This window comes from Pocillopora verrucosa, chromosome 3 (assembly GCF_036669915.1).
Source record: "Pocillopora verrucosa isolate sample1 chromosome 3, ASM3666991v2, whole genome shotgun sequence".
In the NCBI taxonomy this organism is placed as follows: Eukaryota; Metazoa; Cnidaria; class Anthozoa; order Scleractinia; family Pocilloporidae; genus Pocillopora; species Pocillopora verrucosa.
Genome location: NC_089314.1, coordinates 3,455,029 through 3,478,326, shown reverse-complemented (window position 1 = coordinate 3,478,326; position 23,298 = coordinate 3,455,029). Strand labels below are relative to the sequence as shown.

Below are 23,298 nucleotides of genomic sequence, written 5' to 3'. Positions count from 1 at the left end.
GTGAAAAAAAAAATTGCTATGGACTCCTTATCTAAGATTATTGAAATGACTGGCTATACAGTTATTTAATGATAACAGCCCAATCAGTGACTCAACATTTTTTTCTCTTGTACTCTGCTAAATCTAACAAACAGTATTTTCTTTGAACATCATCATTGACGTTAGTTTTCCGTTATGGACCTGTGTTAGAAATGCAGAGAAGCGCGCACGATTTTTCCCTGTTTAGTTCAAGCTTAAATTTTTTTTTCAATTTATATTTCTCCAAACATTACAAATTAACGGTCCTGAAGTGGAATGTTTACCGGTTGTAGACCGTGTGGAGTTCTACGAAATATTATTTGTAACATACCCGCTCTAAATTCTGGCATTCGTATGGCGTAAATTATAGGATTTATTAGCGAGTTGAACAAAAAAAATGTAATCATTGCCATTTCAAAGTGAAATCAACCACCTGGTTGCCGTGTGAACTTTAATAAATTTTCAAAAAAATTAGAACGGACACGTTGATCTAAGTTTGAAAGGTAAAGAGGGGGTGGAGGGAGGTATAACTGTGCGCAAGATATCATGAAATGTTTATTATCTCATGCTGTGCGCCTGTTCGGCCTCAACCCTGACATTCGCTGACTTTCTGGCCTTACGTCAAGTATCATACTAACGGAGACTATTACTTTGGTCGACTATAGACATTTGTAGACGCCGAAAGCGGAAAAAGTTGAAAAAAATACAAAGGGGGCTTATAAGATTATCAGGTTGATAGGAGAGACAAACAGAGGCACGCGCTATTCCAACAGCCATGAAAACGTATGCCTATCACATAAAACGACGTCTATTTCTACCTCTAGGTGCAATCAGTGGGTACAGCAGGCTCAAATAAACAACAGGAGTGATGACGATTATGGGAATCTGAGTGACATTGACAGCCACAAAGTAACTTATCCTGTTGACACCAGCTGCGGCTTCACTGCAAAGTGACATTGATAATGAAGATCAAATAGGAATAAAAGTAAGTGTAAAAGTAAGTATTAAACCACTGATATTCCAACAGTCGGATGAAGGCTGAGCGATTCAGCCGAAACATTTCCAAGAAAGTCGATACGTTCCAATGAGTCCGATTTAGTCTCCTCGCTATTTCTTTGGAACGTGGAATTCCAATTATTGGTTTTTCTCCTGGAAGTTAGCAAAATTTCTCAAATATCGAAGAAGAAAGAATCCATAACCGCCGTCTTCTTACCTGTCTTCGTTATCGTTTACGACTTCGTCACTGCACTTCGTCTTCGACGCCATCGTTTTTTGTTGCCGTTTTAATCGTCACCGTCGTTTTCGTCCTCCGAATCGTTTCGTCGTCGTTGTTGTAGTAATTTTCGTACTCGTCCTTGTAGCCGTTGCCATAAAAAACGTGTCGTTTAAATGTCCGTTTTTCTTGTCATTTCGTCGTCTTCTGCGTTTTCTTCTCTAGTGTCATCGTCGATCGTCTTTTTTGAATCGTTATTCACACAGATCAAGAAATGCAATTCCCCACCCCTTACCGCCAGAAAGTTGTCCTGGTGCTACCAAAACATCTCAACGCAGATAACATGGCGGTCAGACCAATTGCTAAGGAGCTAAGGGTGACGAGAGTGAAGAATTCTTCAAGGGGAGCCTGTGATAGAAATAAAAAAGGTATTTTCAAGTTCGACGAATTGTCACTTAAGATAGAAAGAATACAAAGATTGTAGGAAAGTACTCTGGAATTTTTTTTTTTTAGCACAGGAAGAATTTACAAATTTCGCCCTGTGCGAAAAGCTAAGCATCGGTGCCATGATAATTTTCAGTTATTGACGACAACTTGGCTATCACAGTTATTTAAAATATCCTGACTTTTGGGACCCTTGCTTCTTTCCACAAAACGCTTGTCTGCGTTGTACTGTAATCTTTAGCAACAAATCTCTCTGAGACTAAGATACATAAAAGATTTCAAAAACGGTGCTCTCAGTCAAAACCATTTTGCGCGCGATGTATCACACCAGCAGTAGTGATCCCTATTTGAAAAACGTTAAACACTGGCATGAACGTCAACTAACCTCCATCCTGAGGGCCCCTAGGGTACCCCCTGCAAGTAACACCAAGAACTGATCTAGAAGAAGTGATCGTGACAAACGAAACTGCAGTCGAATCTCACGACGAAGAAATGTGGTAAACTGAATCAAGAAGTTGGGCATCTGCTTGTCTTGATCTGAAAATGGAAATTGAAAGGGCAATCACCTTGTGGGTGGGTCTCGTTGAAGAGAAGGAAGGTCAAATAGAATATGAAGTTGAACATTATAAAACGCGGGACATTGGAATTTGAATAGCCTGCAACGTTCAACGAGCTGCTGACGTCCATCATCAGGCTATTTTCTATTCGAGCCACAGAATGTAGCGCGAGCTCCCAAAGTTGCAGCTGCGCGCCCAGTCAGACTCAATGAATCCACCACGATTTTAATAAGCAGATCTTGTCGATGCAAGGCTTCATCAACTTTCAACATGTCGAGTCAGAAGTAAAAAAATGATCCTCGCAGTTGTGTTGCAATTAAAGAGATTGTACCAAAGAAGCCTGAAAAAAGTTAGGCTTCAACGGGATTGGAACCCGTTTCAACATGTCGACTGTAAGCGATTTCTATTTCCCACTGTAATTTAGTTTTCATTCCATGTATTAGTTCTTTTCTGTTTGGATCCTTCCTTAATACAAGCAATTAACAACTGAAGTCAACTCAACTCTGAAGTAAACTCTCCATTAAGAGGTAGAAGCATAGACCGCAAGATATCATTGAGAAAGCGAAGAATCTTTGACAGTAGAAACAGCTTTAAATGAGAGATTTCCTAATTGCGATTGACGACTCCTAATCGATCGGCAGATATTTGCATACAAACTGACTGACAAACATCGATTAATATCGAATTGATTTAGGCGACAATCAACTATCATTGATCGTGGGGAGCAGACTTTTAATACCTTTGGAAATCACTGATTACCTTTATTTGGGTTTCTCTTGAACAGTTTCAGAGTAGATGTAAAAGGCCTTCATCTGGATCTGCCCGGCTCCCATCAGCACAGTCAGTGTTTTCAGCGCCCGCGTTATTTCCAGCAGCATACTGCTCCCAACGCTCGGGTAAAGTACTAGTTGATTCATCAGAGCCCTTCCACAATCCGCCAATAACATCCATGTAAAAATCTGCTGGGTTCACTTTCTCAGGTATTTGAAATCCAAGCATTTCAAAGTAGTTTTCTGCCTCTGGTACACTTCCTAGGAAGACGGTTCGTCCACCGGGCGCAAGAAAGAGAACTTTGTGGAATTTACCAAAAAAAAAAAATAAAAAAAAATGGAACATGACAACCAGAAAGAGGGGTTGAATTATAAATTTTGGGTTGTATGAATTTTGCAAATTGAGAAACATATTATACCCGAAAAATCGTTTCACTGCTTCTGTTTCTACTCTCATCAAATATTAGAATCAAAAAGTTATTTCTGTCTATGTTTTGAGACGGCAAACAAATCAGAGTAAAAAAAAAAAACTTGGTGCAATTTGCAGTCCAGACTTACTGAATATTTCGTATCTTGGCTGATGAATGACGCAAACAATTGTCAGTTTCTTTTTTTTTCAGCTACGGCCTTCAGCGCATCCACGACCATCAAACTTGAAGTACTGTCCAGTCCGCTACAAGAGAAGTAACAAAGGAAATGTAGAGTTCAATGAATCCAGAATGGAAGCACCTTAATGTCAAAGCCTTAGAATGCATAATCAGGCGACTATGGTGGTATAAATGGGACACTGGGGACCTATGGCAACGACTCATGATATTTTGCCTTGTTGTGCCCTAATCACCTTAAAAGAAACCAAAAAGGAATATCCGTATCACATGCAACAACTCGCTACCTCGTCGGCTCATCAAGAAAAAGCAACGTTGGGTCAGTCACCAATTCCATTCCTATGTTGACGCGTTTTCTTTGCCCTCCAGAAATGCCTCTTGATTCCTAAAAAGACAATAAAAAAAATTAACATAAAAAAAAAGAACAATTAGACGAGCAAATCAACAAAACTAGCCTGAAACATATATTCCTACGAAAATGACACATATCTACACGTAAAACTCGAAATGGCAATAGATAGAAGCTGTGAAGCTGAGACGCTGTTTTCAACGGCCAGTTGCTGGCACAGTAATTTTTTTGTAATGGTGTCATGATAATATACTGCATACTCAAGAGTTGGTCCTCACACTGGCAAGCGTTTTTCTCTTGAGAAAGCCCATACCTCGTCTCCAATCTTTGTATTCTTGACATGCGCCAAATCAAGACGATCCAAGACCTGCCGAACCAAATGGGTCAATTTTACTGTTTCAATTTTACTATTTAATTTTATGGTAAAGTGAGTGATGTAGAACGAGCTTACCTACAGGTCCCTCATCACCATTACTCAGTTCCAGTACAATAAAAGATTTTAATCAGTGACATACCTCGTTGACTCTCTTTTGCTTTTCGTCTTTGGAAATCGAGGATGGCAATCTTAGATTTGCTTGATAAATCAACACCTCCTTCACTGTTAGTGTTCTGTGCATGATATCTTCCTGAAAAAAAACAGTACAAGTTGAGTAGAAGCATATAATGTGGATGAGTAAAGGACTAATTCCTTAGGTTGCCTGACACAGAAGTTTCCTTCTTATATATTCTGTTAAGTCATATTCTGTTTAAGTCTAATTTCAAACACTGCATCAATAACTTGAATTGTCTCAAGCATTTTATTATGAAGAACTTTAACCGTCTCTGGGCGAAGGGCGCGGCGGTGGCCCTCTTGAACGACACCGATATTACACCAATAGAAAAAACTAAGCAGTTGCTTCCTTATTTCTGACGCAAAACTAACCTGTGGAACAAATCCCGTGATGTTTCTGAAAACGCCCAGATCGTATACAAAGTTGTTGTTGATGAATAGACTACCGGCGCGTTTCTGGAAACAGAAATAAGAAACTGCAGTAAGCGGGCTTGAAATTTTGTTCAAATAAGTCAACCCTAATGCTTTCTAAGAGTATGTTGCATCGTTTTACCAGATCTCTCTTCAATCTCAATTCTGTTCATCAAGTCAATTACTTTCACGCTCATGAGGTCACAATAGGTTTACACCCAGGTTTAGTTGAACATGCTTGTCATAAGTAAAGATAGCATTGTCGTATATTTTCTAGTTGTGGTATTGAAAATATTAGTCGCAACTACAAAAAATAGCAAGAAAAAAGCCTAAAATAGTATTTTTCGCAGGTTTTCAACGACATATTTTCTATTTAAATGATGGAAATATTTTAGTTTTCCTATATCGGATTCTACTAGCTGAAGGCTCCTACAAAGAACTAACCATCCAGCCATCTTTTATATTGCTAATGGCCACTTTAATACTATCAGACCATTTTCAGTTTTCGACACCAAGGGAAAGTGAAGCCCTGGTAGCACCTAGGAATGCATCAACTTCTACAGCATCCAGGGACTGATCACACCCTTGAGCTCAGAAATGCTGAAGTCAATAATTGGCACAATTCACTCGAATTTTAAGCTCCGATGAGAGTATTTTTGTTACACTTATTTCAAATGGAAAACCAACCCCATAATAGGCTTTTCCACTAGGGGTGTTGAGAAACGTTGTTTTGCCGGATCCCGAGGGACCCATTACCGCAGTTACTTCCCCAGGTAGGAGTTGACCGGACACGCCTTGAAGAATGGCTACCTTAGTCTGTTAAATGAAGAAAACAACACACAAAGCATAACTACATAAAAATTCTGTTACTTACAATGTGTGTGGTATCAAATATTTGTAGAAGTAAGCTCTGACTGATTCTTTAGTTTTCTCCTTTCACTAAAGATTACGCTCCAATTGAAATATGTTCAGAGCATAAATTCTTCCTTTACTCTCCAACGCATGCAGAAAATCTTACTTTAACTTAGAGTCCTTCGAAATATATGCCATGAATTGGTTTTTATTTTCCGTGGCGCACTTTCGCGTCGAATTTTGTCTAAGTGTCAACAAGCTCCCCTGCAGTACTTCGGCGCCAAAAGTAAACAAAAAAAAGTAATGAATGATACGAATAACAAGATGAAGATGATATCATTTCAATTATTATTATTGTTATTATTTTCATCATCAATGCCATTAATTATCACTATTATTATTATTATTATTATTATTATTATTATTAGTATCATATGTATTATTATAATAACAGTGGCAGTAGCAGTAACACTAACCACAATTTTATTTTGGCTGTCGATAGTACGTAACTAAATAAAGTCTCCGGACTCGGTAGTAAGAAAAATACTCTTCGGCGAATATTCTTACACGAGATTGACCGTTACTTTGAGATTGATAACAAAAGGCCTCTTTCTCTCCTTTTCCACTGCGCAACCAGATATTTACCTTTTTAAGAGAGAGGCTAAGGTTTTGAAAACGAATGGTGCTGGTTTGTGTCTTGGGCTCCGCCTCCTCTCGGTATTTATCCAAAGTGTTCCTCCTGATACTCTCTTGCATTCTTAAACTCCGCTTTGGGAAGAGTCTCTTTGTTACATAACGTTCAAACCATTCTATAAGTTTTTCTTCGTGGTTGAAACAGTGCAAAAGCAACAGCATTACCAGCAATATTGCTAAGATGAGTAAAACACCACCAGGGGCGCTGATAGGAAATGAAGACCCTTTCTTGCATATGGAGAGAATCTGAAAATAGACCAAAATAAGACTACGCTCCACAAGGAGTTGTGCATGCAACAACAGGGATGGCATCTTCCACATGTTTCTGCCACGAAATGCAAATGAACGATATAAGATGAATTGATATTCCCATACTTGATTTGCACTTAACGTAGATGCAAAAGCGACTGGGATAAGTATTGCAGCTTCAACGTGGAAAACAAAATTAGCTACTCACTGCCCCGAACCAATCTTACCAAAGACAGCTTCACTTAGAAAGGGGTTTGGCGCCGTGAAATAGTCAACCTGTAAAGTCACGGAAGGCACAAATTTGTTCCTCCTTAAATCGAGTTGCATCAATTTCTTCCCCGTAAATGAACTAAATTCTTATAATGCACAGCATTCATGAAAAGGATGCATTTTATGAGCATTATTTAGTATTCTTTGCAGTTTTATCATTTGCTATTGATATTCATATTTGAAGTACGGAGTAAAAATAAGCCGAATTAATTCTTAGATTATAGTATTTCCATAAACATTTACAATTTCCATAGTTTTGAACTTGGATTTCCCATGGCCAAATAGCCTTAAAAATCCCGTTTCTCTCGCATCTGTCTTTAACGGCTATTACCACTTAAGAGATGCCTTCGGATGTGCACTATCGAATAACAATATTGTGACTATTACCAAATATGTGTAACAAGACTAATTACTTATACCGGACAGCGTTGTGGTTCCATGCTTCCCTTCCGACAGAAATGTCCACTTGGACACGTCTTTTGAATGGTGACGTTTGGGCAATAGTTGCCTGGATGACAGGGAACTGGGAGCTTGGCTCCAGGGCAAATATACTTAGAAGCTGCATGAGAATCACAGATAGGAGGAGACTGAGAAGTATTGCAGCATTTTCCACTCTCGAGGCACAGTAAAGGCGATTTTTTCTAGAAAATAAGATGAATGTTTTCATCATGAGCTGAGCGCACCACGGGCTCTGCCATTAAAGATATGACATCATAAAGATCGTCACATAGAACAGAGCATTTAGAAGCGTAAATCAATAATTGAAAACATATAAAGTGACACTGGTTTCATAAAACTTTGGCCAAAGTGTGTTATCAGACTCAAACCTCATTAGAATTGTAGTTCTTGCAAGATCACTTTAACGAGCTCCTTCCCCCACAATCCCTCCCCCCCTCCCCTCCACAGTTAACTCCAGGATCCACCCACGTGTTAGGGGAAGTCGAAATTGTTTAGGTCTCCATCTGAAAAGTGATTTTAGCTCAAGTAAATTGGCCGTCAGCCAATAACACTCCTGGGTGGTAAGGACACTGTAAAATTAAACTGTTTTGCCCAAAGACCCAGCCAGTGTCGAACTTCTCGACCCAGAGTCCAACGCACCAACCATAAAAGCACCGTTCCACTCACTCGGTCGTGAATAAGATCATAAAAAACTTACTGTGGCGTTAACTAGTTTATCTCTAACACAGTATGTTCCCTGTGGACATGGTTTGATACAGACTTGGTCCTGAGGACAATAGAAGCCTGAAAATATTCATAAAGTCAATATTTCCTCAATGTTACGGTAGATTCTAACTTCAAGCCGACAGGTGACTTTTCGCCTTAATTGCGTTTTTGCTGAGGGTGAAATTCATCCTTTTCATGAGATCATGTAAACAATTGCGCTGCCTCTTCTACATCTAATTCATCCAGGAGAAGAAGGTGGTGGGGGGAGGGGGCGAAGGGGGAGATTTAGTGTCTGCAATAACGAGAATCCGTAACAGCGGGGTACGAGAGGAAAAAAATTGTTTTCTATCTAAACATATGAAATAATATGTAACTACACAAGCAGGAATTCTTGTAAATCCTTCATTTACCAATTTAGTTCTGCGAGTGTCACAATGCAAAGGCCTACCTAAATCAGTCTGCAGAAATCAGCCGAGACGACAGCGATAAAATATACAAGTTTTGATCTCGGCCTGAAGTTCGTTACAAAACGGTAAGCGTCTTCGGATCCTTAAAAAAAATATCCAGCCTGGTAGAAATATTTTCTCAGTTAACCGCCATGTTTTTCCTTGATAACACGTATTTCTCATCTGCAATGGAGCTATCTGCTGATATATTCCAATGGCATTGCTTTGCAAGTTGTGACAACATCGTGTTGATTTCATTTAAGAGAATGAATGGGTAGTAGTTCCCCCTACCTCCTCCCCCTTCCCACTTTACCAACCATTCCATGAGCGCACTTAGGATATTGATGATAGATAGATCTTATCCATTGACTGTGAAAGAAACCACTATTTTCTTTAATTTTCCCCGTTTGGACATTACTATGTAGCTGCTGACTATATTTCATTATAACAAACATCCGAGAGTTGTTGTTGCGACTTTTCACTTCTGGGATGGCAAAATGATCATATATATCATCAGGGAACTACCAACTTACCATCAGGACAGGGTTCAACTTTCATCGAATGTTTGCTGAAGAAAAATCCCGCCTTACAAGCTGAGGAATTTTGAGGTTCCATACAAAATGGTTTTCCCCTGCTTATCTGAGTTGCTAACGGACAACAGACATCGACGTACTTTGCGGGACAGTAGGATTCGGATAAATCCTGAAAAACATCTGCACACAAAGATTAAACAAACAATTTTGACTGAATATTACTTTTAACTTGCAGTTGATAGAAATATCGAAATTTCTTTTTCTAAAGTGACTTTTGCTAAGCCCAACTTTTCGTTCTTCTGTACACCATGTTAACCTCCTAAGTTTAACCATAATTTTTTTTTGACTTAATACTGCCTTATTGCCTTCGATTTTAATTCCTCTGAAACGGGAAAATAAGAAACATTTTGGGCAATATAATAAGCCACGAGCGCTTATTAATGCTCGTCTAATTTGCACTGACAGAATTTGTGTGTAAGGACATGTTGCGTGACAAACAACAAGCGGCAGCTGTTCCCTCATCCTCTTTATGTCATTCGTGTCACTCTGGCTCTTCTAGTGGCCAATTTTCCCACACGGTAAAAGGTCGGAAAAAAGAACAGTTAAACACGAAAAAGCCTTTACACAGACTAAAGAGACCAACAGAGACGCCGCTGCTTCCTTTCACTCACTCAAACGAAATAAATTGACAGTGGTTAATTGAATTTGCATAACTCGTGATTTCATGGCTACAAAACAATTTAAAGGAGGAGGGGGCATTGGGATTTTCGGTTTGGTTATTTTTGAGATCGGTTTTTCGGTTCTTGTGCTTAATAACTTGAAACACTTTTTTCGTTTCGGTGTTTATTTCGGTTTGAGGATTTTCCGTTTTGCAGCAGTTGGTTTCCGGAAATCCGATATGGTTTTCGGTTTTTCGTATTTGGGTTTCGATTCCTCTTCGATATGCACGCTCCTCTTGTCATGCGGTTTCCGGTCCAAATCGAACTTTTTTTGCATGCGGTTTTCGGTTTTGATCGGATTTTTGCGGTTTTTGGATGATTTTTTCCTACGGTTTTGCGGCTTCTAATAGACTCCAACGTCCCCCTCTTGAAGTTTTTAAGCTTCAAAGATGGCCTCATTTCTCGAACACGAATCGCTTAATTGATTGTTTTCTCAAAGGAGACTGTAAATAAGTCGTGGATACATTGCATGTATGAGTGGGTTTTGAAGATTTTTAAAATTCCTCTTAAAAAAAACATACACTTTTACAGCTAAACATAGGCAGCTAATGGGTAACTCTCGGATAGCATTGAAACTCTTTAGAATTACTTTGAACTGCTGGATTGATGTTGTTTGAATGGTCAGAACCCCTCCGGTATGTTTCGTAGGAGATCTTGGGGAGGTGAATGAGGAGGAGTAAGATAGAGTTTGTGGAAAGGTTTTTGTGTTATTTTAAGGTGAGGTGGTTTCGAGGATTTCTTCATTAAGAAGGAAGAGTATCTGTGACACCTGTAGTTCTCTCCTCGACTTCACACCATCCATCATTGCAATTGTTATTACAGTCAGTGATCAATTGTTCGGTGTAATTATCATGTCTTTGAGTAGCTTCAGAAATAGTAATTTTAGGTATAGGATCAATTGAATGTATTTGAGCATTACCGGTGCTTGAGCGTGGATTACTGAGGAATTCTTTCTATTTCTTACTTTGATTTGCAAGAGCATCATTAGCTCTAGTATCCGGATTATCAAGCCAATTTTCCTGAAGTTCTATATGCTCATTTTGAAACAATCACTTGCCTTAACGAGGTATTTTACTGCTTTTAACACTTTTCTTGATCCAACATTCTGAAATTGATAATGATGCTTGTAATTCAACCTTTGAATTACAAGTTTGAAGGGGATAGTTTGTGATTCATTGATTGGTTTTGCTTAAGTGCTAACAGTTGAATTTGCATCAGCTGATACATTTACAACATTGCCATGAATAGATAATCGTCCACCTCTGGGGGAGTTCACGTATTTGCATAAATAGAATACGCGGAGAAATTTATTTTTCTTCTAAAGGTGTCAATTTTAAACATTGTGGTTTCACAGAGAATTCCATTTTTTTTTAGAACAGACTAGTAGCTTCCCATTACTTAGGTTTGACCGGCAAATAGAGCAAATCAATTTCGTATTCTTTGTACTAGCAGTGGTAGTTATACATGCTTCAAGCAAAGTTTCGGAACATTTAGGAACAATTTCTGACAGATGACCGATCCATAAATAATCATAGCAAGTACATACATATTCAGGACCACACTAGATGTTATCGTGAAAAGTTTAAATGAATTTTGTCATTGTTTGCATCTTTTGTGTAGAATCTTGACATTTAAATTCGTGTATTTCATCAACTGCTATACGAAGTGGTCTTTCAGTAGCTGCCTTAGGCAGGTCATGGTCCACATGCGTTCAACCCAGACATAAAGGATCTCTTTCTATTCTGTGCATTTTGTTCACTTCTCGTTCATGCTGATGGTTACTCTTTTTACTATTGGCAAATGCCTGCCTATTTAGTTCTCTGATATGATCAGGATTTAATTCTTTGCGTTTGCTAAATTAAATGCCCGCCTTTGAGATTCTCATGTTTTTTCAATATTTTCTGATCTTTTAGCTTGCAGAGCTCTGTTTTGCGGCTTATTTCTGAAATCATTATTTCTTCGCCTTCTTGTCATGTAATCCTTCATGTATTCCTTCACTGGATGGAACAGTTAAAACATATTGTGTTTCATGTCCAACATTTCTAACAGTAGTATCAGTTTCTGAGCACAGTGGACTGATATTTGTAACCGATAAAAACCCTGGATTAGATTCTATAACGCAGATTGTCAAGTTTAATGCAAGTATAGCAAGTGCATCAGCCCATATACCCTGGTGAGACATATCAACGGCAGACCCATCGGTATCGATTTTTCCGAAATAATACTGCAACGCGTCTATCGATTTTCCGAAGTAAATGCCGCGACGTTGAACAGTCCGGGTCATAACCATTTCCGGATACTTGATGACGTCACCAACATGAATGTCGTAGTGGGACATCGAGGAAACTCACTCAATACTTTATTCGAGCCCTAGCGACTTAGTTCCCTACCCATATCCCATGAAACCTTGCAAAATTACAAAAGACAAGCAATTACACACAACAAGCAAAGAACTGATGGCAGTCGCGATGACGAGAAGGAAAAATTCAGATGAAAAGTCGGGTGGAGGTCCATGTTGCGAAGGGCTCGATCGAGGAATAACCTCTCTTTAGCTGAGGTTTTCAGGTATGCAACATTTTTTTTGATTCCTTAAAAAAATCTTTTAAAAAGATAGAATAAATTTGCTTCCAATTTGTCAAAATTCCAATCGAGTGCACGAACGTTGAAAGTCTGTTAGTGTGCAAACTACCAGACGGATTCCTTTGTTAAGATCCATCGGAGTATCGTGCAAACCATAAATTTTAACCATACATTGTGGCCGGCCAATTTAAAGTAAAAGGACAATTATTTATCGGACCTTTATAAGCCTACATTGTGAATTTCAGATCAAGCCAACAGCATGGATGAACACATTCAGTATCTCGAGACACTTTGTCGTTTTTGTGGCACAAATCTGCCACGGACCAGGGTCAGTGATGAAATTTCGAATCAATGTCGATCTTGACATCAGAGAGATTCATTCAGCCAAGGCAAATGCACACTAAAAAACAATTTCAGGAAACCACGGATCTAACACATAAATGTGATTATTCAGCGAGTAAGTTCTCCTTCGGGCAAACATAAAACAAAGAGGTATTCGTTCACTGAGCTCTCACATCTTCAGGTATCGTATCCGGGAAATGTGCGAAAGGGCGGCATGAAGATGAAAATAAAGAAATCACATTGGTGGAAAGCCTTGCCGAAGTGTCTCTAGTACAGCATTCCGGAAACAAAGGTTGGAGTTTAACTACACGAACTGATTAGAGTGAAATTTTCGTCTAAAACCACAAGGGACTTGTCTGTAATTGTGAAACTCGTTTAGAAACACCGCTCGTGCTTTCACATTTTGCAGTGATTACCTAAACAAATTTTCTATACAGGGTGTTCAAATCAAAGGGTAATTGTAAAGGACATATTATTGCTGACTAAAAGCTGTAGGACCGAATTTGTAGTGTTCTGAGACCTAGATTCTCCCGCAAATCGATCAATAGCGCGCAAAATACCTTGTATGATTCTCTTTCATTGAATTCGATCATAATAACCAGGAATTGAAGGGTAAGTCACTGTTTTCTTGCTTTACTGTTACTTTTTCGTAAAGGCTTGATGGACTGAAATTGATAATGTCTATTTAAAAATCGGAGAGAAGCAAGATATTGTCTTTCCTCGACCTATACTGGAGAGAAATGAAATTGTCCCGATTCCGCGATCTTACACCTCACTCGTCCCAATTGTTATCAGTGCGCATTATTTGGTTCAATCTTATTTAATTGGTTTTCTTGTAACCCAAAATAGGGAAATCAACGGAGAACGGACAGTAACATCGAGGCCAAGCTCTGCCCAGAAGTTTTCCAGATACAAACAGGCTGGCGGAGGAGCTTTTATTCCTGTGACGCTCTTGGTGGAAGGACTACAGCGTTACAAAGAATTTGTGCTAGAAAGAATCCGCTTTACTCTTCCAGAATGCGAGAATGTCGAGAACATGCATGTTGAATGTTTTAAATAAACGAATATTTTTAATGGTATCTTACGTCCAGTCCTTATTAGCGAATTTTGTTTCAGCTTACTACCGCATTACAACATGGCCGCCACAACAACAACAAAAATCAGCTTCTTCTTGTTTCCAGCACCTCTCGGCCAAATTTGCTTTGTTTTGGTTTTGATCTCACCCAATCACAAAGCTCGAAACCGATATCCAGAAATGGTTATGGCCCGTACTGTTGAAATATAATTCGACTTTTCTTCGAGGAAGTTTCGATTAATACTCGTCGCAGTTAGCACATGTGTAAGCTAGTCAAAGCTGTTTAAAAGACTGAAGGTGTGACTTTGAGAGTAGACGCTGAATGCGTAGAGTCATTGATCCTCCAAGCTCACAAGGTGTGTATAAATAGTGAGTCTTTAACGAGTGAATCTAACGTGCGAAATTTTGATCGAACTTATGGGGGAACCTATGAGCACTCGTATCAGCAAAAGCATGAATCAAACCTAAGGTTAAACAAAGCTGCTAGAGACATCAGTAGCTCAACTGATCAGTCCATTATATCCAACCACAACACTGTAGTGGCTAAGCAGAACGAAAGGCAGTAAGAAAACTTATCTGATGGTAACAGAAATCATTCAGGGAAATTAAAGGAACGAAGAAGTCAAAATCCAATCGTATTAGCAAAGACGTCCGCCGTGATAGAGAACCATCGAGATTACCGTAGAAGAAAATATCGAACTATTGTACAAGAGTAAAGCAATAAAGAGGTATGAAAGGTCTCATATGATGCACAGTGTACCACATTCGTCAGCGATGAAAACGATTTTATCGTTTGATTACCATAATTATCTTAAAACCAGAGTGCGTGAAAGTAAACGAGTTGGAATCACTCATAAGTGCAAAAGGTTCAAGGTTGTATTTTGCTATTGATTATGTTTATGGTTTTAAGACAAGAACTGCAAAGGATAAAAAGACATGTGAAGTGTCAGTTGTGTTTTTCGTGATGAATTTGTACATGTTGTTCAATGTCATACAATTAAATGTAAGAAACGAAACCACAAGTATTTTGTTTCAAGGGCAACGTTACTTACTTCAGGCGATATCGAGTTAAACCCGGGACCTGTTACTCAGGGAATTAATCCAAACAATCTTAATGAATTGTTACAATCTCGATCAGCTCAACATGGCTTGAGAATATTTAGATGTTGGTGGTGCAGGCGATTGCTTCTTTAAAGTTGTCTCCCATCAGTTGTATTTTGAACATAGCTATTACATAACTGTCTGTTGTACTGGTGTTCGATGTATGAGGAACAATTCAAAAAGATTCATCCAAAGAAGTACAGACGATTCATGGTCAAGGTATGTTGACATCTGGGTGAGTGACAAATTTGCATATTTTTCACCCCTAACAATGATCGTTGCTACGCTTCGTGTATCTGTTGTTGTTGGCAACCGTCTGTCTCGGAAGACAATGGAAATCTGCACCTAAGAAGTAAAATCACGTCAAGCTGCACCGCCGGCTGTGGCTGTGAAGCCCAATACGGGAGCCGCAGACCCGCTGGCATTTTGCGCAGGTAAAGTCATTTGTGGGGGTTGGTGGAATGGGGGCAGACTGGAGCCTCTGTCGCCTGCGAGTCCTCTTCACCTCCCACTGGCTCTCCCTCTTCAACTCGGCTTGTTTGACGCCGGCCTTGACAGTCGATCGCCAGAGTTTACGGTCGGCTGTTGCTGACTCAAGGTTTCCAGGGCTGATGCTGCAGGTCTTCAAGTCACGCTTGCAGACATCCTTGTAGCGCAGAGTTGGTCGTCCTGTTGGCCGCGTCCCTGTGGCGAGCTCACCGTACATGATGTCCTTTGGGATGCGTCCATCATCCATTCTGCATACATGGCCGAGACAGCGCAGTCGCCTCTGAGTCAGCATAGCATACATGCTGGGTAGACCTGCCCGTGATAGGACCTCTGCATTTGTGATGCGGTCTTGCCAGGTGATGTCAAGGAGTCGTCTAAGGCAGCGCATGTGAAAGGCATTCAACCTGCGTTCTTGGCGGGAGTAGAGGGTCCATGTCTCACTACCGTAGAGAAGGGTGCTCAGTACGCAAGCTTGGTACACCTTCATCTTTGTGTTGATGGTCAACAGGGAATTCTCCCAAACTCTCTTTTCGAGGCGAGCCATTGCCGTTGCTGCTTTTCCTATCCGAACATTGAGCTCAGAGTCCAGGGATAGGTTGCTGGAGATACAGGAGCCAAGGTAGGTGAAGTTGTCGACTACCTCTAAGGCGTGCTCGCCAATGGTGATGTGTGGGGTGACGCTGACACCTTGGCCCATGATGTTAGTCTTTTTCAGGCTGATGGTTAGGCCAAAGTCATTACAGGCTTCCGCAAAGCGTGTGATGAGCCGCTGCAGTGCCTCCTCGGTGTGGGCGTATCTACGACTAAAAATAAAGCCATCCATCTTCTTTAGGGGGGGCGGGGAGGTGAGCAAGGAGCCAAGAGAGCGGCGAATAATCAGATTACTATGGCGGATGGATTAAAAGAGGGAATAGTAAGTGATCCCGTTGACTTAAACTTTAACTTAAGCACACGCTCAAGCTAGTGGTTGCGGTCTCATGCATAAGCAGAGAATTTACAAATTAAAGGTCCTTCCTCCTAACCACCGGTAGCCTTTTTCGCGAGCCCGCCAGACCCCTTTCCCACTTCATCGCCCTCGAAAAGAAAATCAAGCTCAAGGCTATATTTCATTTGGGATATAAGAGCCAGGTTCATTTGGTTTTTTTAAACGAAAAAATGCTGCATGATATATCCTTTCCCTTCTAATGTTATTATCCAAATGTTGTGTGGTGAAACATACCGTGTAACCAAACAACCATGCACAGAAATGTTGAATTGATTTAAAATTCAGATCGCTCTCATTTGTAAAGTGTCTAGAGATGTTTTCGTAACCAACCTAAAGAAAACCCAAAATATGGTCACATTTCGTGAACTCACAAGATGCAATAAAATGAGCGAGTAAATAAGATCTATTACCTCTGCATTTCCCGCCATAAACCACTCGGGTGACGGAAAGTCCGAGAATGAACCAAATTGTAGTCACCATGCGGAAAGCCTGTCTTCTCCGTTCTCCAAGATTCAAATGCTTGTGGTTCGACAAATCGCGGAGATATGAATATTTCCCTTCCGCTTCTACTCCTCAGCCTAAAGTATAATTACAAGGAATAAGTTATGGTTTCTTGACAAACTGAAAATAATGTTTATCAGACCAAGCGTCCCCAGCTATGTTAATGTGATACGGAGCATAGTGAAATAGACAAATTCGGCTAACTCTTGCTAATATATCATCATCCTTCATACATTTTGGTAACTTATATATCAGTCTAGCAGCTCTAATATGTATCAATTCTAGTTTTTTTCACGATTCCAGATAAGACACTTAGGATTACAGTCTTAAAGTAAATAGTTTATAAAATAGATTTGTGTAGAAAACTTATACGTCTCAGCATTTTAACTTTCAAGTGAAATGAATAACGAGTTAGTTTGATATGCTAAGACCAAGATAATTTGTCATCGATTGTAATTCTGAGGCACACAGAGGAGGATACATACCGAATGACGTTGTCGCCCCACTTCAGAGGTTTCATAGGACCTATGAAGGGCTTAATGCTCAAAGTCATCGCTTCGGATTTACCTTCGTGGACAACCAGTCTGTTCTCAAGAGTCCAGGAATTAACCTGGTCTAAGACTTCTTGTAAAATTATGACAATATCCTCAACAGAATTCCCTATAACATAAATTGTTGTATCGTCTGCATACATATATAATTCCCCGATGGTCACGTGATCCAGTAGGTCATTAACATAAGTAGCAAACAGTCTAGGGCCAAGCAAAGATCCTTGAGGAACTCCAACTCTAACAGGTCTTAGACCTGATCTAACATTGTTAACTTGAGTCCTTTGCATACGGTTGGTGAGATAATCATTGATCCAGCTCCACATATCACCCGATACACCGAGTAGGTTTTTCTGCAAGAATTATGTGGTCCACGCAATCAAAAGCTTTGCGGAAATCGATGAATAAGACTCCCACCTTGTGACCTGTATCCAAAGCTCTCCTCTAGGACTCATAAGATGGAGGAGAAGGCTTTCAATAGAGTGTCCTTTCCTAAAACCCCATTGTCTATTAGTTAAGATACCATTAGAAATAATATGATCATCTATAGACTTGCATACGACCCTCTCGAGTAGTTTTCCTGGAACACTAAGCAAAGATATTGGTCGAAAATTTCTAAGGTCCAGTCTATTCCCTTTTCAAAGATAGGTATAACTGAAGATTCTTTCCACTGCTTGGGGAACTTACAACAATCCTTGCTCTTTTTAAAGACTTCAAACAAGCCTTGGATAAGAGATCTCTGTGCCAGTTTAAGATCTTTAGGTAAGATTCGATCTGGTCCTAATGACTTGGATGGATTAAGAAGCAGATACTTACTGTTTAGCATGAATCATCCACCAGTTGCTTCACGTTTCCCTTTGTGTGAACAGTTTATCATTACTAAATTCATCTATCTTCCTTCTGTCACTATCCGGACGACAGAGATCCCGGTATTCAATCCGATTTCGTTGTAAATATAAAAGCTACTCGCGGTTAGAAATATATTGCTTCTTAAAATTCCGTGAAAGCATAAAATGCTTGGACAATGACATGGTTAAATAATCCAATTTAAGAGTCTTCAGTACAAAAAACTTTGATCGTACTTTGAAGCTCACGAGTTACTTTTCGGTTGCAATCTTATTTTCATGCCATCATAGCTTAATCATTTCGGTGAAATGTCTTGAAGAGCACAATAATTTACCTGACCATGCAAAGTGAATGTTACCGCGACACTCCGCTAGCTCTCTTTGTCTACCGTTGGTAACTAATGAACTGTCAGTGCAAAGAGGTTAGAGCAATGGAACGGAAAATTGTTAAAAAAAAATGTACATATAAATATGTATATAAACCAAAAAAACCACTTTAGAATGCAGAATTTTTGAGATGTCTACAGCTTGAAGTATTGAAATAAAAATCCGGAAATGTAAACAGAAAGTTCGAAGGAAATCAACTTGGTTTGAGTTGCCTCAAGAATTGAGTAAACGAGGGCTCCAGCATGGAAAGCGTGGCAGTCTTCGGCCAAACGATGATTATGAAGATGATTGTGAAGTAAATTCATAATTGACAAAAAAAAACTGTTATTAAGTCTTTGTGCCATTCGCATTTGTCTTATTGATAAAGATATTAAACTTGCACCAATTATAATAAACAGGACGTCTTCCGCATCAGTACACAAAACGGGTTTTTATTGCCCGAGAGTAAGGCACAAACGATGGATGGGAAACAGCGTACGGCTACAAGTCCTCACTGGCGCTGGTGTCCACCCAATAACCGCTAGTTTCCTCAAAATAAAATAAATAACCTGCCGAGGTATTTTTATTGAGAATTTGACTTTATGGTTTTATTCCTAAGAGCGATCGTTTCTATTCCCATACAAACTCTCATATTTTCGCCATGACGATTATTACGCGGGATGATCACCTAGCAGCGTGATCTCACATCCACCAAGCAGTAATAAATGAGTTGTCAGTAATCGGATCCTTACGTTTGCGCGAAGATTTCTGGGATCGCCACGGGGCAAACATTGCAACTCGCAAGAAAGGAATGTATAGCGAAACGTTTCGAAGTCCTAAAAAACGAGAGATCATCGCTTTTTTGCCACTGATCTATCAGAAATGGGTATACGTAATATTGGTACAATAATATTGATTGATTTATCGGCGGGATTATCACCCATGGTTGTTAAAAGGAGATTTTTTTCTTTCACTTCCGGTTAATGTTGACTGTTTTCTGTTACATTCTGGCTGATAATTCGCACAGCAAAACAAAACCAAACCAAACTAAAAGCAACTGTTCAACAAAGGGAAATGGTATTTTATAATTCAATTGTTTCTTTCCCAACTTTTATTCCTATTCGACCGTGGAGATCATCCATGTCACGCTACAGTTTCTAAAGAATTGTCTTTGAGCTTCCTTTCTCTTGTAATAACGAGTGTTGGCTTTCAATTTTTAACCCACGTACTGTGTAATCAGTTATTGTAAATAACAAACAATATATAACCATTCAGCCGGTCATAGCTGTCTATGGTATCACATTTTCGGGTTGCCTTGAATATATTCGTCCGTCCTATGTACCGTCCTTAGTGAAACGTGTCTAAAACACTGTAAAAATGCTTCTTTTAAGTTCATTGATTGATATCAGCGGTGTCACCACTTGAAGTAATAAAACATTAATTTTTGTTTAATCTACCCCATTGTGCATGACTGCATTCTGTTTGAAACGTGCAGCTAAACAACAAAAGAAAAAGAACCTGGAAAAGTAACAAAAGAAAATGCTTCATCGAAAAAAACTTTAATGTTTCTCTCCGTAATAATATAATATTACAACAATCTTGTAATCTACATGGAAACAACAGTACTGAAATAAACACTTCGATGTCGTTTTACTGATCTAGGCAAAGGCTTTTCATTCTTCTGTGCCTTTATGTGAAAAAAAATTGCTATGGACTCCTTATCTAAGATTATTGAAATGACTGGCTATACAGTTATTTAATGATAACAGCCCAATCAGTGACTCAACATTTTTTTTCTCTTGTACTATGCTAAATCTAACAAACAGTATTTTCTTTGAACATCATCATTGACGTTAGTTTTCCGTTATGGACCTGTGTTAGCAATGCAGAGAAGCGCGCACGATTTTTCCTCGTTTAGTTCAAGCTTAAATTTTTTTTTTCAATTTTATATTTCTCCAAACATTACAAATTAACGGTCCTGAAGTGGAATGTTAACCGGGTGTAGACGGTGTGGAGTTCTACGAAATATTATTTGTAACATACCCGCTCTAAATTCTGGCATTCGTATGGCGTAAATTATAGGATTTATTAGCGAGTTGAACAAAAAAAATGTAGTCATTGCCATCTCAAAGTGAAAAAGGAAATTAATGGGAAGGCTAACAAGTAGCGTCAAATCAAAAACGAACATGCCAAAGTTTACTATCGATGGCAGGAAAGTTAAGAACGATCCAAATGTGGCATGAAACATTGTACTTGTCAGTTTTCTTTCCCTCAGGCCGGCTGCACCATGGAGTTGTGCAAAACGACCACGACGAACTTTGATATAAATAGAAACATGGCATGCAAATATAACCAACAGAAGGATGGAAATATATGAAAAGAGGACCGAATAAAAGATAATGAAGTCGTGATTGAAGATTGATAGTCCATACACCACAGAGATCATGAATGCAGGTACTAACCAAGTGACAACTATAACCACTCCATAAACCCATTTCTTAACAAAACGATGCTTGAAAGGACAAAATGTTGCGTGTGTTCGTTCTAATGAAATAAAAGTGAGATTAAGAAGCGAGACTTTATCAATATAATACCCAGTAGCCAGTTCTAGTAAAAATAACCAAATGCTGCTAGGCATATCGTTCTCCCACGTATGGCATATCAAGCTCCTAGAAGATTCAATCCGAAGAGGTCCGGTAACCGCCCCAACCAAGAGATCGACTATGGCTAGATGGATGATCAAGTATGTACTCTTCCTCTGCAGCCGGCGCTGCTTCGCAAACATAATAATGGTGATGATATTAAGGATAACTGTGGCCAGACATACAATGCCGAGCACAGCAAACCATGAAATGTAGTGGGAGGCAGGAACACACATCTAATCTTCACTTTTCAGGTAATGAGTAATGTTGCTTGAGTTGGGAGCCATTGTGTTTCCACTGAAATTTTACTTCACTAAGTGACCTATACAAATGGAGACAAGTTGTTAAATTTTTCAGTGAACGATAGGATGTTTCTTGGCCTGGCATGTGTTTGCGATGCTTGGAGTTTTTTCTATTCCTAATTAAACCACTGTGGACAATAACGATTGAGGCAATGAAATTTCTCAACAATACACGCCACTTACGTATGAATGCAAGGGATAACGTGAAAATATCTGAATAAACTGTATTCGACGACTTGTCAGGACTGTTTCAACCAAAAGCACACAAGCATGATGTAACTGGTCCTATTTTGGTGTTGTTATCAAAGGTAGTTGCATTTACGTATATATGGCTTCTTCAGTGAAAGTCTGTTAAAGGAAAAGTTCTTGCACAATGCCTCGGTCAAATTTCCAATTTCAGAGTCCTGGGCCAAAAACTTTTTGAAAGGCACTGCTTAGATATTATTGTACTTACTCAGTTGCAATATTGTTTTCATACCGTCACAGCTTTATTACTTCTGTGAAATTTCTTGATTAGCACAAAAACGTACCTAACCACGTACTCACCGTAATATCACAACAACAGTCTGCTAATAATGAGCTTAGTTGCTAACTCACGACGTGTCGAAGGTTATATCTCCAATAATATTGTTCTTTCAAACCACTATACCACAGTTTGAAGTGGCTTTTACTGAAATATGAATTTCAAAAGGCCAAAGGAAGAAAAAAATCATAAAAATGAATAAACATACCTTGAAAAGAGAAATTACAGTCGTATTCAGAGCCGCTTAATCCACTCTCTTTAAATACATGAAAAGGTGTGGGGGTCATTGTCGGTACTAAGCTGGTTATATATGACGTGAATTAATCAGTTAAAATTTTTAGATGGCTTTTCATTTAAACACCAGTGTGCAAGGAAAATTAGTTAATTATCACATCGCAGGTGCACAGGAACTAGCCCTCAGAATGGGATAAACGTATTTGTTAAATTGACTATGTCTTCGGCGACAAGCCTTAGCTAAATTTTACCTCCTAATATTATCAGATAATATGGATAAAAGATTAAAACCTCCTACTAAGATTCTTTCGTGAACTAAAAGAATGGGTTTTGAACATCTACTTACGCTATTGTTAAGGTAACACATGATCAAACGAAACCAACAAGAAGGTGGTTTTACTTTACTGAGTGGAATGAAGAAACGTTAAACATTTGAAATGCTTCACGACAGGTGAAGGAAGTCTTATTCCTTTCTAAAACAAGAAATATCACAGAATTAATGAAATCATAAGATGATAGGACATATCACTCATTTTACCGGCGTTGTAAATAAATAAATGGATCAATTTGCTCAAAAAGATGTCTCTATGTCAGCCTATCCTGGACTCATTCGGTGAACAGACAATCGCTAAGCCAACTCCTATTAAAAGTAAACAGACTTTGTGACGAGATGTTTGCTTAAAGATTGATCTCTGTCGATGTCCACAAAACAGGAACGAAGCCATTAGAAAATAAATGTTCCGGTGGTGATTGCCCGAGTGCCAGGAAGAAACGTGAATAGAATATGTTAACTGCTTCAGCACAGGTGTTAATTTGGGTCCAGCGTATCATACATTTCTCAGTGAATAAATCCTCCCCTTTTTCCCAATTAACAGAAAAATTGCGTCTTAAAATAACGTTTTTCACAACGAGGATTCGCAAG

At 39.1% G+C, this 23,298-nt stretch overlaps 2 pseudogenes; both read right to left on the bottom strand.

The window, feature by feature from the left end:
• The window catches only part of LOC136276856 (uncharacterized), a 41,176-nt pseudogene extending 24,197 nt beyond the window's left edge, over window positions 1–16,979 (bottom strand).
• A 3,641-nt stretch (window positions 16,980–20,620) lies between these two features.
• Window positions 20,621–22,367, bottom strand: LOC136279362 (trace amine-associated receptor 13c-like; annotated as a pseudogene).
• Between the last annotated feature and the right edge of the window lie 931 nt (window positions 22,368–23,298).